The sequence below is a fragment of the Chelonia mydas genome, chromosome 2 (genome assembly GCF_015237465.2).
Source record: "Chelonia mydas isolate rCheMyd1 chromosome 2, rCheMyd1.pri.v2, whole genome shotgun sequence".
In the NCBI taxonomy this organism is placed as follows: Eukaryota; Metazoa; Chordata; order Testudines; family Cheloniidae; genus Chelonia; species Chelonia mydas.
Window position 1 is genome coordinate 63,273,047 of NC_057850.1, and position 9,174 is coordinate 63,282,220.

The 9,174-nt window shown below is 43.6% G+C and overlaps 1 long non-coding RNA gene across 1 annotated transcript; it reads left to right on the forward strand.

Annotated features, from left to right (window-relative positions):
• The first annotated feature begins 1,799 nt into the window (after positions 1 to 1,799).
• Positions 1,800 to 8,686, forward strand: LOC122464233. The gene is made up of 4 exons (XR_006288175.1): positions 1,800 to 1,870; positions 4,442 to 4,496; positions 5,639 to 5,698; positions 7,309 to 8,686. It is a non-coding gene; the product is annotated as an uncharacterized LOC122464233 (long non-coding RNA).
• Positions 8,687 to 9,174: the final 488 nt, after the last annotated feature.

Sequence of the window (9,174 nt, forward strand, 5' to 3'; positions counted from 1 at the left end):
AAAAATGAAGTCAGCTCAAAATAGTCTGAATTTATGGCAGGGGAAAAAAGAATATGGTCTGATGTTTCATTCCCCCAGGGTTTTGTCAAGAAAGACAAATGTGAGAAAGACTCTAGAGGGTTGAAACATAGGCCACTCTGTATTCACTCTTCAATAAATTAACCATGTGCAAGTTTGACTTGCTTTTACTGACAGTATTTGCTGTACTCAGAGAAGTGTTGAATTTTTGATAAATATCTGAGCCTGATAAAAGTTTGAGCGCCTCCCCATATGCGGGACTGGTCGGCTCTGGAGATTAGCATATTGATCTTTTTCTTCTATGTCACTCGTTTAAATCTAACTCATGTAGACAGTAGCCATGATTTGAGGTGAGCAGCACAAGTGGTGATCTGATGTGGGTTAGGTTTAAAGTTGAATCAGCACTAGAATTAGGGTTCAGATTTGGCAGCACCAAAATATCATGCCTTTGGGCCAAAATCTCACAAGAACCACCTCTCTTGTAAGATTTCAAGTGAATAAGAGCTGGAAAACTGGTGCATTCTGGCTTTGGATTTGAGCCTAAACTGAAGGTGAAGAGTCAGAGCTGAGGATTCTATTCAGCCTCTACCTTCCTCCCCTCCTGAAATTCGCAGGATTGCAGATTAGAGCCTTTAGTTTTAGATTACCTCTACGTGAAAGTCATTTTTCTTTTCAGATGTCTGTATCTTTAATAATATTCAGTCAGGTAGCCAGATCACTAAAACCTGGTCATGTCTTAGTCTCTTGTTAGCAGTCTCAGCAGAAAGGTCAAACTTGAATGAGCACATGACTAGAAACTCCAGTACATTCTTAGCATCCTTCAAGTGGCTCCCATCTTTGTTTCTATTGGTCTCTGTTAGTTTCTAATGCATGATTGTAGCGGGGCAGTTACTCCGCTCCTGAAAGAAAAGGCTAGGCTGATTGGGGAAGCAGCCACAGCTGGGGGCCACACCCCAATCAGGCCACAGCTGGCCCTATAAAAGGGCTGTGAGCCAGGCACCAAGTCAGTCTCTGTCTCCTTCTCCCCCCTCCCCCTGTGGTGGAGAGAGAAGGACCCAGCTGCCTGGGAGCAGGGTACCAGAAGTAGAGACATGCTGGGGAAAGGCAAGAGGAGCTGGAGAGCTCCAGCCTGGCAACTCCCCAGGCTGCAGGCCTTGTGCAAGGCCTAAAGAGAGGTGCTGGGCTGCAGGGAAAGGCAGCAAGTCCAACCCCCCCTTGCCAGTGATGAGTGGTTTACAGACTGCAGTCTGTCCCAGAGAGCGGGGGCTAGATGATGACTGGCAGTAGCCACTGAGGCAAGGTGGGGATAAAGGGTTGAGGGTTTCCCTGGGAGGGGAGACCCAGCTTGTGGGTTACAGCTGGGGGCAGCACCCCAAGGTAAAGGGCACTGGGGTCTGGGAGGGACACGGGGCCAGCAGCAGGTGAGACACTGGCCAGGAGGAGGTGCTCTGTATGCTGGAGAGCTAATTCCCAAGATAACCAGCGGGAGGTGCTGCACCAGTGAGTCAATGCATCACTACAATGATTCTAATAGCTACAGGAAACTGTAACACAAGGAACCAGTAGATCCATAGACCTGTTGCTCTGTTCTAAAACATAGTTACTAACTGGAACCAGCTGACATTTTTCAACTGGAATTTTCATTAGGACATAGAGATGAAATAACTAGACAATGATGACCCATATGGGGAAAACTGTTAAGGTTCTGGAGAATCTGATTAACTTCAAATATTATGTTTATTTTTTGTGCTTTTCTGCACTTCCTGATTTTGGACAGAAGCAAAATAGAGTGAGAGAGACTGTTCTTATCAGATTACCAGTATTTCCTGTCTAAGAAGCTTGAATAGTTAAGGTAAGGCTGGGATAAGTATCCAGATCTTTGGGTGCTCATAAAGGGCCATGGAAGAATGGGGGATATAATTTATTTTTATTTATGTGGATTATAGTTTTATTTGCAACCTAGAAACATGTTTAAAACAATGTTAAATGGTGTATCTTGTTCAAGGTACTGATGAACGTAAGAATGGCCATAATGTGTCAGAGCAATGGTCCACCAAACCCAGTATCCCATCTTCTGACAGTGGCCAGTGCCAGCTGCTTCGAGGGAATGAACAGACTAGGGCAATTTCACATGATCCATTCCTAGTCGCTCAGTCCCAGCTTCTGGCAGCCAGAGGTATAGGGACACCTGGAGCATGGGGATGTATCCCGACCATCTTGGCTAATAGCCATTGATGGATTTATCCTCCATGAACTTACTTAGTTCTTTCAAGTAAAATTGATGGGGTGGAGGGAAGGACAATAGTTCCAAACTGGACCATTGGAGGCAGCTGTCCATTATGACTCTCTTCTGACAGAGCAGCAGCACCACTTTGGGAAGCAATAGAGTTGAGCAGGACAGGAAAGCTGACTCAGTAAGGCAAAAGAGGAGACTCGGGGGCTAGTGTGGGTTTTGGCCCTTCAGAATGAGTGGGGGACTTTTCACCTTTACTGGGTAAACTTTTGGACAGCCTAAGAAGCCCAGTCTAGGGGTTGTCAAAGTTTGGGAGAGCTCTGTGCAGATAGGAGACCCCTGCCCAGGGAAGTTAAGGAGTCACCAGAAGTAACGGAAAGTGACTGTTCTTCTAGTCATATTGAAATACAGTTCTCTACAGCTTTCTGTGCCTGCATAGTCCTCCAACCCCTCCATGTTGTTCAGAGTGCTACATGTAGCTAAATAGAACTGAACTGGTGAGCCTTTGGAGGTTCACCCATCAATCACTACTATCGATGGATAGCCTATTACCCTTATTGATGATGAGCTCTGCAGATGAAAATTGAATTGGCGCTCCTTTGCTTTGTCTTTTTTGGAGAGAGAGAGGACTTGAAACACTTAGGATGTCATCCAAAAGCACTAAATTCACTTACGTTTATGTTTGAACTACCTCCGTTTACTTTAAATTCTCACATTCTGTGGTGCCAAGAACACATTATCAACTTCCCAATGATCTCAGGGGCCTATCTCAGAATGTGTTGTAAAATCGGCAGCTGTGTGTACATGTACCCAAGCATAGCAGCTGATTTTACAGGATAAGCTGTGATACGCACTTCATATCTGAAATCAGATAACGCCCCAAATCCATCAAACGTTTGGTTCAAAAAAAATCTGGCTACTGTGAAGTTTACAGCAAACATGTCTCTTTATTAACTGCCTCACAGCATGGTTCCTAGCACAGAATTCAGCTGTTTCTGGGTTGCAACTCCCTGTTAAGGAAACATTGGCTCGTTTTGTATTATGTCTGCTGTCTGCAGGCGACCTTGTGACTTTCTGTTGTCTCTTTAAAAAAACCAAAAAGACAACATTTCTGCCTGTCCATTCAGACACTGGGAAACATGGGGCTAGAGGAATGTCATCTTAGGTCACTCCACCCAGTACCCATGGAGTCCTGTATCAGGGCTGTGATTTTTTTTCCATGATAGTCTCTGTGAAAATATTACAGCCTTGGTCATATGTTAAAAACACAGTAAAATGCTGGAGTCTGTATTCAGGCAAAGGTCCCATTAAAGTCCTACAGGATTATTACTGTTGATGATTTGTATGTTGGTAGTGTATACAGGCCCCAACCAAGGATCAGGGACCTGTTGTGCTAGGTACTGTTCATACACATAATGAAAAGATATTTAATGCCCAAAGAATTTACAATCTATCTATAAGACAACAGGCAACTGGTGGATACAACACAGTTGTGGTTAGTGAAAAGTAAAAGTGAGGTGATTATAACTGGAGTAGTAAACAATGGTTACAGGTCCCCAACTGTCAGACCACTGTCGAGTGTTTATTTTCACATCTTTATTGCTGAATCCAAGCTCCTTCTGCAAGGTGTTGAATGTTCAGCTAGAGTGACCAGATGTTCCAATTTTATAGGGAGAGTTCTAATTTTGGGGCCTTTTTCTTATATAGGCTCCTATTACCCAACCACCCCATCCCGATTTTTCACGTTTGCTGTCTGGTCACCCTATGTTCAGCCTCTTGCAGAAAATGCTCTGTACCTCACAGTATAAGGCCCTGAATAAAGACTGCAGGATTCAGCCCCAAATATTTTATGCCTCCCAGTTGGCTCTACCAGATCAATAACCATGCTTCTCAGAGCTTCCACCAGTTCTGATAGGCATGATTCCCAAACACAGATGTTTTGTCAAGATGAGATATTATGTAGGCCAGTGTTGGTGTTTTTATCTGTTAAAAACTCCAGCTAAATTTCAAACAATTTGAAAAGAGAAAATCCGTGTTTGTAAATGGAAAAAGCCAAAAGCACCAGGGAGAAAAATGATTCCCAAGCCTGTAAGTGAATATTGCTAACAATGAAAAGCAAAACTAAAATATAAAGTGCAAAAGAATTACTAGACAGAGCTTTCACAATTGCTCCTTTGGGTTTCTCCTTAGCCTTCCTCTCTCAGGGACTTAAACAGATTTCTGAAAAAGGAAAAGTATCTAAAAAGTGAGTACTTACAGTTTAATAGTCCTGTTTAGGTGATTAGCTTTCCAATCCTCTTGACTTCCCCTAATTAGCACATTTGTTGGAAATTTTATTTCCTGTCTACACCACAGGTGTTTTCAACAAGGCTTAGTGTTGACTTAACTCGGTTCCTATGGAAGTCAGTCCAACACAATACTTCTGAAAAACAATTTTTTTTGCAACCAGCTTGTGACTCTCACCTGATCTGGTTACAACAAACAAGACTGCATTGTATCCACATCAATTCTGTGTACACAACACAATCATAATCAATGCTAACAAATTTTGGAAGGGTTATTAAACTTCATACTTCAGGGTTTAGACCAATCTCTATTAGAGACTATGATGAGACCTAATGGGGGTGGGGTAAGCAGATTATCTCATATCTGCCCGCTGCAGGGTTCATACATCTTTTTCTGGGGCATTTGGCCACTACTGGAGGCAGGATACTGGACTAGATGGACCTCAGGTCTGGTGCAGTAGGGCAGTGCCTATGTTCCTACCATGTATCAACCATGTTGCTGCTCACAAATAGGGAAGAATTGGTAGGGGAGTTAGAAGTTGGTCAAGTTCAGGATCCTGACAAAAGGAAGAAAGGAGAGCAGCCGAATACGGACTCTGGACTTCAGAAAAGCAGACTTTGACTCCCTCAGGGAACTGATGGGCAGGATCCCCTGGGAGGCTAATATGAGGGGGAAAGGAATCCAGGAGAGCTGGCTGTATTATAAAAAAAAAAGCCTTATTGACGGCTCTGGAACAAATCATCCCAATGTGCAGAAAGAATAGCAACTATGGCAGGCGACCAGCTTGGCTTAACAGAGAACTTCTGAGAGCTTAAACACTAAAAGGAAGCTTACAAGAAGTGGAAACTTGGACAGATGACTAGGGAGGAGTATAAAAATACTGCTCGAGTATGCAGGGGTGTGATCAGGAAGGCCAAAGGACAATTGGAGTTGCAGTTAGCAAGGGACGTGAAGGATAACAAGAAGGGTTTCTACAGGTATGTTAGCAACAAGAAGGTGGTCAGGGAAAGTGTGGGACACTTACTGAATGGGGGAGGCAACCTAGTGACAGATGATATGGAAAAAGCTGAAGTAATCAATGCTTTTTTTTTGTCCCCTCAGTCTTCACAGACAAGGTCAGCTCCCAGACTGCTGCACTGTGCAACACAGTATGGGGAGGAGGTAAGCAGCCCTCTATAGTGAAAGAATAGGTTAAGGCATATTTAGAAAAGCTGAACATGTACAAGTCCGTGGTGCCAGATGCAATGCATCCAAGGGTGCTGAGGGAGTTGGCTGGTATGATTGCAGAACCATTGGCCATTATCTTTGAAAACTCGTGGTGCTAGGGGGAGGTCCCGGAGGATTGGAAAAAGGCAAATATAGTGTCCAGCTTTTAAAAAGCGAAGGAGGAGAATCTGGAAAACTACAGACTGGTCAGCATCAATTCAGTCCCTGGAAAAATCATGAAGCAGGTTCTAAAGGAATCCATTTTGGAGCATTTGGAGGAGAGGAAGGTGATCAAGAACAGTCAACATAGATTCACTAAGGGCAAGTCATGCCTGACCAGCCTGATAGCCACAGAGCAAGTTATCTCATCATAGAAGGCAATGGGGAAAGCAGCGGACATGATATATCTTGACTTTAGCAAAGCTTTTGATACCGTCTCCCACAATATTCTTGCCAGCAAGTTAAACAAGTATGGATTGGATGAATGGACTCTAAGGAAGTATAGATGGAAAGCTGGCTAGCTCATCAGGCTCAACGGGTCGTGATCAACAGCTTAATGTCTAGTTGGCAGCCAGTATCAAGCAAAATGTGAAATCAAGTCAGTCCTGGAGCTGGTTTTGTTCAATATCTTCATTAATGATATGAATGATGGGATGGATTGCACCTTCAGCAAGTTTACGGATGACACTAAATTGGGGGAAGAGGTAGATACGCTGGAGGGTAGGGATATGGTCCAGAGTGACCTAGACAAATTGGAGGATTGGGCCAAAAGAAATCTGAGGTTCAACAAGGACAGGTGCAGAGTCCTGCACTTAGGACAGAAGAATCCCATGCACTGCCACAGGTTGGGGACCGACTGGCTAAGTGGCACTTCTACAGAAAAGGACCTGGGGAGTACAGTGGACAAGAAGCTGGATATAAGTCAACAGTGTGCCCTTGTTGCCAAGAAGGCTAATGGCATATTGGGCTGCATTAGTAGGAGCATTGCCAGCAGATCGAGGGAAGTGATTATTCCCCTCTATTCGGCACATGGTGAGGCCACATCTAGAGTATTGCATCCAGTTTTGGGGCCCCCCACTATAGGAAGGATGTGGAAAAATTGGAGAGAGTCCAGTGGAGGGCAATGAAAATGATTATGAGGAGAGGCTGAGGGAACTTATTCCATCTGCAGAAGAGAAGAGTGAGAGGGGATTTGATAGCAGCCTTCAACTACCTGAAGGGGAGTTCCAAAGAGCATGGACCTAGGCTGTTCTCAGTGGTGGCGGATGACAGAACAATGTTCTCAAGTTGCAGTGGGGGAGGTCTAGGCTGGATATTAGGAAAAACTATTTCACTAGGAGGGTGGTGAAGCACTGGAATGGGTTACATAGGGAGGTGGTGGAATCTCCATCCTTAGAGGTTTTAAAGGCCAGGCTGGGATGATTTAGTTGGGGTTGGTCCTGCTTTGAGCAGGGGGTTGGACTAGGTGACCTCCTGAGGTCTCTTCCAACCCTAATCTTCTATTAGTCTATGTTTGTATATGTATGTCCACTAAGCGCCCTTATGTTTCTATCAATGCATTACAGGACAGTCTGCTTAGATATCCCAAGTGTTTCAGCATAAGACAGAAAGCCCAGAGGATATGCACATAGTGTGGCAGCAGCAGTATATGGCAATGCACTCTGGAACGGGTTACAGAGGCACCGTTAGGGGGTCTCATTGACACTGAAAAGAAACCTGTTACCACCTGTTTAGAGGAAGAGAACCATGCACCAGCCTAGGCTGCTGGCAAGGATGACACGCTGTTAGCCACTATGATTATTAAGTACTGCATGAACCATGTTGTGTGTGACCTAGCATATATTTAGAGACAGCCTGTCACAAATAGTGCAGTCAGCGTTGTAGTAGTGAATGGCCAGTGAAATGTCAGGGACACTGTTCTGTTATTTCACTGAGTGAGGGTGGTTCTCTCCAGGAAAGGGCTGAGGGTGGGTCAGATAGTGAGAACAATTTGTTGGCATTTCATATCCCATTTTGATTACTTACTACTTCCTTCCTGCATTCGCTTTCCTGTAAGCAATTTTTGTTTGCGTGACGTTTTGGGCGGGTGCTTGTATTCAGGAGAATGCAATTAGCCATTGCATGCCGTTCTGTGTGTTTGTGCAAACCTGTGCAAACTCCAGCCCACAGACCCTAAGAGACATTTGAAATATTGTGGTTGTCATATAGAACATGGTGCTTAACAATATAACATGGAAGGGACTGTTCCCAAAGCTCCAGGCTACAGGCACTAACAAGGGTGTGTGACTGCACCCTTCATAGTTAGATCTGTGTAATAGCCCTAACCAGACCTTAGGCAGAGAGGAAATGAAGTGGAAAAGAAGAATCTGGCTGTCCCCTTCACAATTAAGGGAGAGCTTGTCATATACACACGTAATTAACTGGTGTGTATGTTACAAGAGAACATTAAATCTAAAGTCTTCTGAAAACATCCAATAAATCTTGCTTTGAGTTGTGTGTGTGTCTTTTATGCTCTCTCAATCTGGATTAAACCCCACTATTTTAAACACTTGGGTCCAGTTCAAGAGCCAGAATATAATACACTGTTTTATGTGAAAGGTCCTTGTTAATTTTCCTAAACCTGTTTATCTCCTGGCCCCCTCTCTTCTTCAAGGTTCTTGTACATGCCCTGTGAGAAGCAGCATCTCAGTGCATGCTTGTTTGTTATTTATAAAGGGTTAGTCATCCAATTAACTGGATGGGGTGGAGCCTATTTTAAAAAAACCCACACAGCTTAGTTTTAAGGAGGTTGATTTTTCTGCTTCCAAATGAGACATATGACAGTGGCAGTAACAAGGAGATGAAGCGAACTGACAAGATTTCCATTCTTTTTTTAAAAAAAAAAGTCAATCTTTTTATATTTTATACATCTGTTACTTGATTATCATTGTTTGGATACCCAGCATAGCATTATCACAGATTCTCTTCAACGCTGCTGAAGAGTGTTTACCCCATTTCTTTGTACCTGCTGAAGCAAAATCAAGTTAACAAAAAAAAATCTAGTTGTTCAATATTAGCAGTGTAGTCACTCCAACCATGCCCCCTCCCTCTTCTCTTTTCCTTGCTTACGGTGACTCACTGGTGCTAACTGAGAACGAGCAGAGCAGATGCCCTTGGATACACTGCTATCAGCAGGAATAATAATAAAATTGTATTTCAAAAGCACTCCCTGCACAAGGCTTGAACACACCAGTTGGACAGACTTTGCAAAATGCATTTTTAAGGGTACATTTAAGAACTTACCCATCTTTTGTGACCAGTTTCATTCCATAGTGCTTGTTTTGTTGCACTCTTTGACATAGTCTGCATAGTTTGCTTTTGCTCACGTAGTTGATTCATTCTTATATTTCCATACTGGGAGATTTTAATATAGTTGTGACACACTGAACTGA